At 42.8% G+C, this 10,042-nt stretch overlaps 1 protein-coding gene across 2 annotated transcripts in view; it reads left to right on the top strand.

Moving 5' to 3' along the window:
- The first annotated feature begins 3,657 nt into the window (after positions 1–3,657).
- The window catches only part of PRKCQ (protein kinase C theta), a 48,523-nt gene continuing 42,138 nt past the window's right edge, over positions 3,658–10,042 (top strand). The window contains exons 1-2 of one of the 2 annotated variants that reach the window (XM_031609752.2): positions 3,658–4,100; positions 6,064–6,272. The gene's annotated coding sequence lies outside the window, so the exon portion shown is untranslated. The remainder of the gene's footprint in view (positions 4,101–6,063; positions 6,273–10,042) is intronic. The other variant, XM_031609750.2, reaches the window with a different exon arrangement.

Here is a 10,042-nt window from a genome sequence, read left to right as displayed (position 1 = left end):
ATTATTAATGCCTCCTATTTTATGATGTTGGCCTGCGGCATCAAGGGTGGATGTTGGCAATATGGCAGCAGAGGTTGAACCTTCCCACCAATATTCCATGCCATTTTGTTACCATGAAACAGATGACATCAGAGGGGCAGTCTGACGAAATGACATCTGACATGGAAATGTGTATGAAGCAGAAGCGTGTCATTGAATTCCTCTGTGCAGAAAATATTGCACCCATTGACTTTCATTCATGCCTGCTGAGTGTTTATGGAGACCAAACAGTGAGCGCAGTGAGGCTGTGGGTGATGCATTTCAGCAGTGGTGACAATGACAGTGGGTCACCTCTGCTGGTGCAGATTTTTATGAGCGTGGCGTGCAGGCTCCTGCTCACCACTGGTAAAAATGCATAGCTAACGGTGGTGACTGTGTTGAAAAAGAGTGTTTTGTGGCTGAGAATTTGCTCTATTAAATAGTGTTATTGTGCTTTTTGTATTTGTTAGGGGGGAAAAAATAGGAGGCATTACTTTTGGAGCAATCTGTTTATATATTTAGCTGATCCTTAGTATGAAGATAACGATTTTTGGAAACCAACGCTGTAAATCCATAGATATTTTTATTATTATTATTTTTTCTTTACAGCTTGTAGGGGATAATGCGTATGTGTAATCGACGCATGTGCAAGGAAGAAAAATCAGACTGTACCCAGCAGAAAGATTCTCCCATAATTGCCCAACCTCTTCTGGTGAAGCGCCAGGGATGCATACTGTCATACAGCATGTTGCAAGTGGTTTGATTTGCTCACTGCATTTCCTGTCCTCTTCTGAGGAATTCAGGGAGCTCCCGGGCTGGAAATGTATGGCAGCAAGGCAGGCAGACCTTGTTTGGGGAGTGCTGGACTGTATGGCAAAAGGGACAAAGTAACCTCTCTGATCCTTTCCAAACCTGTTTCTTAGGACTGTGATAAGAGACTGAAATGTGAATCTCATGCTATCGTGTAATGCACGCTTTGAGCACAAATGGAAACTGTGAGGGAGGAAAAAAAAAAAAGTTTTAGTATATTTTTTCACACTGGAAATGACTTAACCTCCTATATTTTCTTCCTCTTTTTTTCTTTTTTTTTCCCAGCATAGTACCTCATTAGCAAAGTTTCAATGAATTCAAAGCAAAGGCAAAGAGGAACAGTTTGCTCTCTTGCAGGATTTATTAAATGTGTCGCCTAGTTATTTTTTTTTTCCACATTTCCTTTAAATTAACAAAGGGCTTTAAATAAAAACCCTTACAAGCTAAACAACAGACACCAAATATTTTGAGAATGAAACTCATCAGAAAGGCCCATTCCCTAGGCAAAGCGCTCAATCAGTTTAATTTTTTTTTTCTTACTGAAAATGTGGGTGGTTTTCAAATACAGGAAAGAAAACATGATGGCTTGTGGTGATACTTTCCACCAGAAAGATGCAGCTTTAAGGGCTTTTGGTTTCCAAATACCTACACCCACAGGAGTGGCCTCGTCTGTTGTAGAAGGCCATGCCTGATTAGTTGTACAAGTCAAATTAAATGGCAATAATAGCACACAGCAGTTGATGCGTGTTGCAGTGGAAGCTTTGTGTCAGCAGAGTAATTAATATGGCAGCTGTCTCCCAGACTACAGCACTGTGGTTTTTAAATATGCAAAATGCTGCTGTGTAAAAGAAGGGAAAAAAATCTGTCCTCTACATCCCTGGTGGATAGGGGCAAGAAATAGACTTAAATCACATCAAGGATGGTTTTGTTTACAGGTGAAGGTACTGAACTCAACTCTTTACAAGGGTAAATAATGGTAGAAAAGGGCAGGAAAAGGAGAAATGGTTTTAAGTTGAAGGAAAATTTAGGTTGGATGTCAGGAGGAAATTCTTTACAGAGAGAGTGGTGAGGTGCTGGAACAGGCTGCCCAGAGAGGCTGTGGATGCCCTTTCCATCCCTGGAGGTGTTCAAGGCCAGACTGGAGAGGCCCTGGGCAGCCTGGTCTAGTATTAAATGTGGAGGTTGGTGGCCCTGCCTGTGGCGGGAGGGTTGGAGCTTCGTGATCCTTGAAGTCCCTCCCAAACCTAGGTCATTCTGTGATTCTGTGATTCTGTGTGAAGGAAATTCTCTCTGGCATGGAAGGACAGCTCTGGGGTATGCTGTCAGAGTCAGGAGGGACAAGATGGGGCAAAGCAAGCCCATAGAAAGAACACGTTGAATTTTTCTTGGAGCAGAGGATAGAAGATGTCCTACCAAGGACTTTATCCAGCTCTGAGGTCTTGTAGCACAGCCAAATGTCTTGCTAGGAGCTGAAGTCTTTTTCTGTCCCTACTTTAGAGATGGGTGGCCCAATGTATTGTGTAATATCCACAACCAAACTGTGAGCCTAAACATCTGCAGAATCTCCTGTAAGAATGACTCTCACAAAAACCAACTGCTGGGTCACCCCAAGTAGGATCCTGGGCAATATCTGCCTTTTCCACCACAGAATTAACAGAAGCATCTCAGCCTTTCAAGATGAGCACTTACAGCTCCGAAAACTTTTAAAGCCTTCATTTGTATGAACACAAAGAAAATCTCTTCTACAGTTCCTGGCAAGTGGCAAGTTCTGCATGTTTAATGATGCATTAACTTCTTAGGAAACTGACATTTGAGATATTCCCAACAGAGTGCTGCGATCCACAGAAGATACTTACAGACAACTTCTTGTCTTCTGTGGGTTCAGTTCTGTGGTCAGGGGTGTGAAGGACATCTGTCAGACTCCGTGACACATCTGCAATAACAACAGTGATGTCCACCAGTCAGCTGGTGTGCTTCTGTAGGATGGGGGGATTCCTGGTGGTCTTCTCCAAAATTGTTCACATTTCTGGGGTTTCCTTTCCCTCTCGTTGCTCCTCTGCCAGGTTCCCAGGCCAATTTGCATTCTCTAGATCCACTTGTGAGCAAACCCCAGCATTGCACCTAACCTTCTAATGCAGGAGGAGGCCATAGGAATGGTGGAGTGGAGAAAGTTTCATCTCAAGTACATCTCAAGAAATGTACGTAGGGCAAAATTTATATCTCATATCCTCAAATACCAAAAGAGACACACTGAATGAGCACTCTTCATCCTTAATGAGCACATTTCATCCTCATTTCATCTAAATAACTGGTCCAGTGTTGGGTCTTGAGGAGACGTATCTCAAACACCCATGGCCAAGAACGCAACATGATAGGATAAATGAAGAAACACAAAATCATTTGAATTGGAAAGAATCCTTAAAGGTCATATAGTCCAACTCCGCTGCAATGTACAGGGACACCTACAGCTAGAACAGGTTGCTCAGAGCCCCCAAGCCTGACCTTGAGTGTGTCCAGGAATGGGACATCCACCACTTCTCTGGGCAACCTGTCCCAGTGCCTCACCACCCTTATCATAAAAAAAAAACTTTTTCCTTATATCATATCATAGAATCATAGCATGGCCTGGGTTGAAAAGGACCTCAAAGACATTCTAGTTTCACCCCCCCTTGCCAGGGGGATGGGGCATCCATAACCTCTCTGGGCAACCTGTTCCAGTGCGTCACCACCCACTAAGTATCCACTCTAAATCTTCCCTCTTTTAGTTTGAAACTATTTCCCCTTGTCCTATCATGACAGACTCTGTTAAAGTCCCTTTCTTTCTTTTAGCCCCTCTTTAGATACTGAAAGGCCGCTCTCAGGTCTTCCCAGAGCCTTCTCCAGTCTGCACAGCCCCAGCTCTCTCAGCCTGTCCTCATAGAGGGGAGATGTTCCATCCCTGGGATCATTTTGGTGGCCCTCTTCTGGACGCACGCCATCAGGTCCATGTCTCTTCTGTGCAGAAGATTCCACATCTGGACTCAGTACTCCATCGTTGAGCAACCCAGGAGGAGACAAATGGGTGGGGAAGCGGGTGGTACCGAGGAGGAGGAGGAAGAGGCAGCGAGGGCAGTTCCGGCAGCGGGGCGGGGGCGGCTGCGGCACAACGGAGGTGATCTGCTCTCAAGCCGTGCCAAGCCGATCCGAGCCGATCCGGGCTGAACCAGGCTGCTCCGAGCTGCGCCGATCCGATCCGATCCGCGCGGAGCCGACGTTCGCTGAGCGGACATCAGGTATGCGAGGCTGGGTGCTCCGGTCCCGGCGGAGACGCGGTGTCAGAGGGATGCTTGCTGCTCAGCGTGCTGCTTCAGCTCTCAGTTCTCATTCTGTCGCAGGGTTTTAAAGCCGTCTTTTGCAAGTGTTTGTGGTTTCAGTATCACATTTTCCTGCCTTTAAAAAGTGTTGTTTTCTCCCTGGTGACATCGTGTGATACAAAGAAGAGGGGAAAAAGAGAAAAACAATGAAAACTGGTTATAACCAGAGTGTTATTCAACACTATGTAAACAAACTGGGGAAAAATAGGGGGGAAAATACTTTCCCCTGCTAGGTTCTTTGATGTATTTAGGTGTTTCGTGGCTACAGCAGTATGTAGTAAGACAGAGAGAAAGAAGTTCAGTTTTACAGCTGTTAATGTGTCTCATTATCTGAGTAAATAATTTTGGATCAGATCTGTAATATTCAACAGACCAACTCTGTGCTAAGTTTTTAAGCAGACTTGAGCAGTAAAGACAAGTGAGCCATCTCCATCCCTCCTCTGCTGCACAGTGTTGTGAGCTCCATTTCCTCCTGAAGGAGGGGGCTCAAAAGCTCAGCCTGGCTGCTTGGCCTTGATTCTGTTCCCTGCACGGATGCTGAATGATAATGGAGTTAAAACTCTTGGGTGTAACCAGATCCTTTTTAATGAAACCTTGTGAATGCGTTGCAGTTAACTTTCCAACTGTACTTTTCCCTAGCCTCCAGTAGTGAGATACTTTCAGGAACAGAAAGCTTTTTATGGACCCTTTTTAAAATTTTCACCAATGAAATAACAGTGGCAAAGAAAATGACTCCAGCAGCTGAAAGCCACTTAATTGAATCATGCTAATAGCAGGTTATTTAGTAAGGTTACCAGAGGAGGAAGAGATAAAGTTTCACTGAACTTGCTATTAAAAAGAAAACAGAAACGCTGGGGAAGGAAGAAGTAGAACTATGTGTGGTGAATGGAGCAGTGTTCTGACTTTCGTATTTTTAAACAGGCAAATCCTTGAGATCCTGAGGTTGTCCAACTCTCCTCTCCTCTCCTCTCCTCTCCTCTCCTCTCCTCTCCTCTCCTCTCCTCTCCTCTCCTCTCCTCTCCTCTCCTCTCCTCTCCTCTCCTCTCCTCTCCTCTCCTCTCCTCTCCTCTCCTCTCCTCTCCTCTCCTCTCCTCTCCTCTCCCTTTTTCCTTTCTTTTCTAGAAAAGGACTCCACATCCCAGCCAAGCCCATGCAGCATTTTGGGGTTTCCAGGAAATGCATGCTAGGAGCCCAATGGAAGGACCAAAAGGAAAACCTGCACCAAGGAGGTTCCTGTCCCCCCTGGTTGCAGTGGGACAGAGCTGCATTCAGCTGGAAGTGTCAGAGGGCCTCCTAAGGCAACCTATTGCTGAACACCCAACATCACTTAAATCTGGATCTCAGGCCAGGCTTTGGGTCATCACTTCTGTTACTTTTTTGGTGTCTAGGCTAATCATGAGACTTTGGTATCCACCTGTCCTCACTTTCTCTGAGCTCCTTAAGCCATGCTGCACTCACTGGTTTCCTCCTGTGACTTTTTGGCCAACCCCTAGGGCACATGATGAATGAAGCAAGTCACATTTCTGAGCTGAAAGTCTGACCACTTTAAGATGATGCTCCAGTTGCACAGACATAGGCAGTGCAAAGCTCAGTAAGACTTTTTTGCCTGTTCTACACGTCCATTGGGATTTTTTCCAAAGCCTTACCAGCAAGGATTTAGATCTTCCTCCTGAACCTCCAAACTGCATCTCAGCTCCTCAGCTCTCTCCTTTTGCTCAGACTGTTTTTGTAATCGCTTTGACACATTGGACAAAATTTTTCTTGTTTTTCTTTTTTCTTTTTCTTTTTCTTTTTTTTTTTTTGCACAGCAAAGACTGATAAGAACAGAGCATTGTTACAAAGCCAGGGCGGAGATAACTCTTTTTTTTCTTTCTGCCACAAGTGTGCTTCCTTTCAAAGAAAGTCACTCAGTTGGCTCTCAGCTTCTCACGGATGCACTGTGCACCTCAGCAGCACATCAGAGGTACAGGGCCTCAAAAGAAAAGCTTAAGGGGAGAGACAAGGAAGGAGAGGTGGAAGGAAGGAGAGCCTCAGCAGCTTAGTTTCCCGGCATGGCAAGTTCTTATTTTTCCTCCTTTGGATCTTTTCCAGGTTAGTCTCTCTATATCTTTCCATTTTGTTGCAAACAAGGTGATGTGGTGAATATAACTTTTGACGGTAACTGTTTGGTTTCTTCTCTAATTATCTGGGTTTAATTACAAAGATTAGCCAGCTCTATAGCAGCCTGGAAAGGAGATGAAATATTAACTGCCTTCCAGGATTCTGTCAGAATAGCTGCTCTCTCGGAGCTGCTCTCAGCTTCTTGCATGTATGTTCATGGATCTAAGTTTAAAAACTTAGCCGAAAATTCTCATTTTGCTTCCCATTTTACTGACCAAGATTTGCATAAGCAGAATGTTGGTCTTTGCCTAAGCCTTCAAAAAGTGATTACTGAAACAGAAAATGAAGCGAAAGTCCATACAGTGGTGTGAACCACCACTTGATGCTGCCTTCCTAGAGGAGTTCAAGGCCAGGTTGAATGCAGCCCTGGGCAACATGATCTAGTGCATGATTTAGTGGTTGGCAGTCCTGCATAAGGCAGGGGCTTGGAACTTGATGGCCTTTGAGGTCCCTTCCAATCCAAGCCATTCTATGACTCTATGATTCTATGACTGTTTGAATTTATGATTCTATGAATATCCAAAACCTGCATCTGTAAGACTAGTGAAGACCTCGATTCTGTGATCACAAACACATACAGCTTATAGTGGATGAACAGTTCCTTTGCAGAGCTATTCATGTGCCATCTCCAGTTCTCAGATGGAAATGAATCGTGTACACGATGCACAACAGAAGGCAGTCATGGGTTTGTATCTATTCTGCCATGTTATTCTCCATACTTCAAACCTATGCGTGAATCCAAACCAGAAGGACTCCTAGTAGTAGGCATGACTGGAAGAAAGATGTTGGCATTTGCATAGTGATTTTTGTATTATTGCTTGTTGGTGTTCGTTTTGTTCATTGGATTTATCAGGCCTGGTGGAGGTTTTTAATTTGTTATCACCTACCAGATTACATGCAGCAGTAGAGACAATTAACTTTCATGATGTGTGGGGAATGAACCCAGGTTGCTTTTCAAATTAAGCACAGCTGTTTTAGCAGTGGATAATTTCTCCAATTTGTAAAGTACCTTGCAGCAACACCACTGCTTTGGAACAGCTTGCTGGGGTAGAATTGTGTCATCCTATTTTGAGATATTTTTATTTCCAGCTATATGTAAAACCACTTTTCTCTGTCTAGACTTTTGGGGAAGAAATGCTGAATGGAAGAAGTATATAGTGGTAAAGGATGTATTGGGGGCCAGATGAAAGGAAAATTGTGTAGATTTCACATAGCTGTGCCTTGTCTCTCTCACCCCATCAGTGAGGTGCTGTGTGGTGCGGATGTAGGGTTCACTTATCTCCAAAATGAATGTGTTGATATTCATCTGAGCTGTAAAGAGCTCTGAGATTTGCAGATGATAAACTCCATGTAACGTTTTCACAGTTTTTGTGAATGGTCGTTTCCATATCACATTTAACCTGTTTTGGGATGCTTCTCAACCACTGCATTTTTTAATTTGCATGGCTTTAATTAATAAGAAGTGTATTATTTCCATTTCCTTATCACTGTGAAGCACAAATGCTCTGCTTATCTTCAAATAATACAACAATATAGTCAGAGCATATGCATAGGAAATAACTAAAAGACCTAAAAACCTGCAAAGACAAAAAAAATCCAATTGGTAAATGACTGAGAATGGAGAAATTCTGCCCCATTCTGCCCATGGCCAGGGAACTCTTCTATCAGGAGATGTTTCTACTTCTCCAGGAGCAGAGGAGACTCTTTTTGGAGAAATTCTACCTTTCCCTGCATCATTTTTGTGATTTATATTTCATCAGTACTGTCTGCTGGATACCTGAGCTTAGCAAAAGCCCTGCATCTTATTTGCATTGATAATGAGCTAGAAAACAAGAAAACACAAATGTGTCAGACTTTTTTTTTGTAGAAAATATATATTTTACGAAAATTATTGCTATATTGAAATCATCTCCTAGAGTAAATAAGTTACAATGGTGAAAAATTCAGATAGTTTTCATCCAGGGTTGCAAGACTACAGACTGTTAAAGGAAGGAATTTGATACGACATTGAAAAGAGGTGCCTATAGAGATGATTGGAACGTCCTACACTGTGTATTAAAGGCATTTAAATGTGGTAATAACAAGATTTTTGTATTTAGCAGATTCTAACTATCAAGAAACATGACAGGAGAAGAGCTCTCTCCATAATTACTACCGCCCTGACCAGGAGCTGAGGATGAGATAGTGTACAGATGAATACAAAAAAGTTATCCTAGTAAGTTTACAGTGTGTATAGGAAAGAGTTATAGCAGAGGTAACAAAAATGTTACTGATTTGGAAGTAGAAATAGAGAGAAGTTGATTTAAGGAAAAAGGAATCTTCCAACTTTGTATTTATGGATAGACCAGGGTTCTTCATGGCATAGTGACAAGCTCCCAAGAAAGATGTTAGCAGACCAGGGACTAGATTGCAATTTCAGTTGTTTAGGGGTGGATGTGCTTTTGCTTTTGGGACCAGAGGGACATGTATGCCCATGCTGCTGGTTCCAACAGTATTAGCTTCATTTCATACACTCAAACTGTCCAGCTTGTATTTAGTAGACCTTAATGACCTACAGTGGCTAACCTTACAGTATATGTGTCAGAGAAGAAAGAAGATAAACTCTTACTCTCAGGAGAGAATGTGGCCAGAAAAGGATAACAAAACTGATGCATTTGCTCTTGTGTGGCAAGGCTGGGACCTCAGCTAGGAAAGTGAGAAGAAATGGATCTCACTTGTTACCAGCTTGTCACTGATCTTCTGGGCCAGATGTTGTAGGCTAACGTTTTTGTTAAGCTTTCTTAACAATAAATGACAGTGAGGAAATATGAAACATACTGGATAAAATCTAGAAACACTTCCCAAAATAGGGAGAAAAATCAGATTTTTCCAACACCAAAGGTGACTCCTCATAACACTGAACCACAAATTCACTCTGCATTTGACTCACTGAAGCACATTTATTCAAGATCACTTCAACATGAAAAGTCTGGAATGAGGCATCAGTCTCTGAAATTATATTATGTGGCTTTCATTCACCTTAGGCCAAGAAAAGAAGTGAACTTAAGTTTCTCACCATCAATAACAACTCCAAATTTGCAGTCACTGTTTATTACAGCTCTTTTTATTTGGCCTTTACCTGTACTTCAGAAGAAGTGTATGCCTCCCTGCTAGTAATTTGAGAAAAAGTTCTGTAGATAGATAAGTGTAGAAGAAAATCTTACAGAACAGTGTCTATATTGGCTGAGACAGCTGACTGCAATGACGGCTGGGACTTCAGATTTATAGTCAGTTCCTAACATTTTATTCCCACTTGACTGCCTCAGGGTAGCTGCTCACTGAACAGGCTACACGATAGGTTTCCTGTCCAGCACACTGGCCAGTTTGAATCTCTTTCTGAACTGTTTGAGTACCACGTGCTATCTTTTTCCCCTCTGAACATTTCTGGATGTCATATTCTTCCAAATGGTCAATGTGATACTGCTGTGCTGTAGTGAGAGTGTCTAGCGCAAGTTCTATCCCAGGAAGATAGATGATAGATCTATTGAGCACATGAAATCAGAGAAAGTATCTCTCTCTGAATAAGGAAATCATCATAGGGGTAGGCATTGAACAAGAATGAAAGGAAAATGGGGCATGGGACATGATTCAATTCCTTATTGAAGCCTCCATATTGTCAGGGGAAATTTTTTTTACTGAGTGGTCAGGTGTTGGAACAGGTT

Source organism: Phasianus colchicus, chromosome 1, assembly GCF_987193195.1.
Source record: "Phasianus colchicus chromosome 1, bPhaCol1.hap1.1, whole genome shotgun sequence".
Lineage (NCBI taxonomy): Eukaryota > Metazoa > Chordata > Aves > Galliformes > Phasianidae > Phasianus > Phasianus colchicus.
The sequence above is the reverse complement of the archived record's forward strand: the minus strand, read 5'-3'. Positions and strand labels throughout refer to the sequence as shown.